A 3,779-nucleotide genomic window follows, 5' to 3' on the forward strand; every position below is an offset into this window, starting at 1 on the left:
CACCTCACAGAACATCTGACATAGGGCTGTCCAAACCTGACCTAGGGGTTTCCAGTTTCCTCACCTGGCCTAAACTCCCCTCTTGGCATGTCAAGTGAGTGCTGGGCACTGAGCCTTAGGGCTGGCCAGGGCAAGGGCTGTGGGGAGAAGGAACCCACCCTAGGGCTCTGAGGGCAGCTGCGACTCCCTATAGGCCTGTGGGGACTGTCTGCCTGGGGTGGGGGTAGCAGCAGGAGGTCTTTGTAGAGCCTCAGGAAGGGCCCAGTGTCCAAAGGATGAGGATTCAAGGAGGGGATTTATTTTAATCTTTGCAATAACTCAGCAAGGGATGTGTGCCTGCTTCCTTGATGAGGAAACAGGCACAGCGAGGTTAGATAATTTTCAGGGTCACAGAGCCAGGGAACAGAATTCTCAAAGAGGTCTTTCTACCGCCTTCTCCCTCCACTCCCCCGACACTGCATACCCCATGAGGTAGAGGAGAGGGCACATCTGCTTTATTTGCTGATGTAGACCCAGTGCTCAGTAAACGCTAGGTACTCAGTTCATACCTGCTGAACGAATCCTCCAAGATTCAAATCCAGGTCCTTCCACTACCTCACCTAAATGTACGTGGCACTTGTTATAAAGTGTGATGAAACGTTTTCACGTGCAGCTGTGAAACTCCTCCTTGCTAGTCCTATCAAAGTAGTAATCTTCACATGCAGTCCTATGATTATTAGGGCTTCAGAGAAATTAAAAATGGGGGCTTTCATGCAAAGTCCAGTAGGAGAAAGGGGCAGGAGGAGATGGCCCTGGTCTGGGTTGTCCTCGACAAGAAGCAAGGAGCCCCTAGTGCAGGGGTGGGACGGGGCGGAGCAGGGTCCCAGAAAGGGCATCTACTCTTCCTGGGGCACAGCTGTCATCAGGCACCAGATGTTGGTTGTGGGGGTGGGGCAGGCCAGGACACAGCTGTTGGGAGTGGGGCAACATGGGAGGGTGGAGGCTGGGATGCTGCCCTCCCCAGGGCGACACAGCTATCAGAGCCTAGGCACCTGGCAGCTGGCTGGAAAGGTGCAGCTGCCAAGGCACAGGGAGGCTGCGGGCTGGGGGGTTGGTGGCACCTACCAGGAGCCAGGTGGTAGTTAACCCCTTTCTGCCTGCAGCCCCCAGCCAGTAGCCAAGTGTAATGAGACAGCTCCTGTGTGATAATGGCTCAGGCTTGGCGAAGGTCACCCACACCTGTGGTGGGCAGGGTAATCAGGTCTCCAAGTCTCCCTGCCCTGCCCCTGCCCCCGTAGTGCAGATGGGTAAACTGAGACCCACAAAGGAGTCAGGCTGCTAGGCTGGATGACCCCCAAGCACACCTAAGGCCTCTCCTCCCCAGTCCCCCAGGACATCATGGTGGGCTTGGGCCAGAAGGACTTATATGCAGCCGAGAGGTCAGGGGCAAAGGCAGCATCCTGATGCCCAAGCACCCCAAGGAGCCTGGCATCATCACCAAGTAGGACGCCGTGGAGAAGACCTGCCGCCACAGCTTCTACAACAAGCAGTGTGTGGCCCAGGAGGAGCACCGGGCACTGCTCGCCAAGGTCCTACCCACCTCAAACGCCAACAGCAAGATGACGACGACCCAGGTCATGTTGAAGACGGTGAAACTTCCTGACACATAGGTGGCTCTCCAAGCCCTTGCTGAAGCTATATGTCTCTGGCTGCACCAGTGAGGACCAGTCTCACCCCTACCATGCTGTGACCTCAAGACCAACAAAGCAACCTACAATTCCATCATGGAGTGCGACACCGACATCTGCCAACAACATCCTGTCTGGGCGTAAGACCACGAACCAGAGTACTGCAGACAGATGCAGACCCTGCCCTGGCCCACAGCACCATGAAGGTCGGGGGTGGGGGCTCCCAACTGCTGGGGTCTCCGGGGCAGATGGCTCTTCCTCAGGAAGCAGAAACTCAGCCTCTCAAGGCCTCTGCGGGGGAGGCAGCCTGGGGAGGGCAGGGACTTGGGAGTCGGGGAGAAAGCTGAGTTCCCTGGCTCACTGCTGTCTTCCTTAGCTCTCCTGAGCTTCAGATCACCTGTCAGGTGGGGACAGCACCTCCTACCCTGGGTTCAAATCTTGGGTCTTATCACCAGGACCATGGACAGATTACTATACACTCTGGGATTCTCAACTTATCTCTAAATTGAGAATAATACCACCAAAATGGAACAGGGTTGTTGTAAGGATTAAATGAGGTGACAGAAGCAAGAGAGCATTCCGGTGCCCGGCACACAGCAGGCGCTAAGTGTGGGGGCTGCTGGCACCGCAGGGGCTCACCGTGCCACTTCCTTCCCCACCGCAGCCAAGTAACACGCCTGCATCAGGCTGTCCAGTCTCCAAGGGGCCAGACTGCCCCAACTGCCCCAGACTCGGGACCTCAGGTGGTGTAGAAATGGCCTCTGTTGCACTTAGAGAGGGAGAAGCAAAAACAACTAGAATGAACGTGCCCTTGTTTGAAACGACCGCTTTCAACCCCCGGCAGTACCCATCCGGTAGGCAGGTTTCCCGCACTGGGGAGGCTCGCCCCTCTCATCCAGCAACTGTGCCTCGTGCTCCACCCCGATCCCTGAGGAGGTGGCGTTCCAGCAAGTGCCACTTGAGTGAAGAAGTCTGAGCTGCAGCTAGGGGAGCGGTGAGACAGCGGCAGGAGGCAGCCATTGTGGGGGACCAAGGAGGGGACCCGGCCACTTGGGAAGGTGAGAGCAGAGGGTGTAGCTCAAGCCCCCCAACCCTTCCAGCTCTGGCCACCCACCCTGCGGCAAGGGAATGGCCATTCCAAGGAATTCTTTCTGGGAACTCAGTCCTCAAGGAGCAAGAATTTGGGGGGCAGACTTTGGCACACGAAGACTCTCTCTTTTCCCAAGGACTGTGATGCCTCCTTCATGTCGCCAAGGTGAGACAGCTGCACAAACCATCCCCTGGCTGTGCCCCGGCCCGGGGCTAAGGCCGTAAGACACTAGCACCCACAGGATAGCTGTTAACCCTGCTCCTCTTTCCCCAGATCACCGCCCCACCAGAGCAAAATCCTCCGTGTGGCTTGGGGCCCTTTCCACCTTCCAGTCGACGTGATCACCAAACAGCAGCATGAGGGTGCTGGCCCTACCAGTGTCCACAAGAAGTGCTTCTGAGCCCTGGCTCGCGGCCCACTTCCTGCTTCTGCTCCCGGCTCATCCGGGGCCAGGCACAGACAGGAGCCCGCCTCGGAGAGAGGCTGCACAGCTCCATCTGCCACGCTCGGGGGGCCGGAGGACCCTCCCCCAGCTCATAACTTTCCTGCCCTGTCAGGCCTGACATGAGCTACCCTTCCTTTGGGCCTGTGTCTTTTGTGAGTGGAGGGAAGAGGGCGTTGGAGTCTTTTTAAGAGACAAAGAATATTCTGAGTGACCCAGTAAAGTAAAAGGGAGGAAAGAAACAGACACTCGTCTATTCAACTCCCACACAAGTGCTCTGGGACCTACGTTTAGCCACAGATGTCAAATGTCACAACGCCTGGCTTGGGACTCTGCTATATGCAGAGGAGGCGCCCCTCAGCAGACAACCTTTGACCTCTACCCAGGGTTCCTGGGAAGTGGCACAAACACACGCATTCGGTCTCAGTTCCCACGTCTGGATGCTCGCCCCAGACACCAAGGTTTTTCTCAGCCTGAAATTTCCTTCATGGGAAGGGGTGTGGGGCCGTGCCAGCTACATGCCCCTCCGTGGTTTAGGCCCAACACAGGGCACCCCAGCATCAGGAGCTGTCCTAGCAGC

The sequence above is a fragment of the Camelus dromedarius genome, chromosome 12, assembly GCF_036321535.1.
Source record: "Camelus dromedarius isolate mCamDro1 chromosome 12, mCamDro1.pat, whole genome shotgun sequence".
Lineage (NCBI taxonomy): Eukaryota > Metazoa > Chordata > Mammalia > Artiodactyla > Camelidae > Camelus > Camelus dromedarius.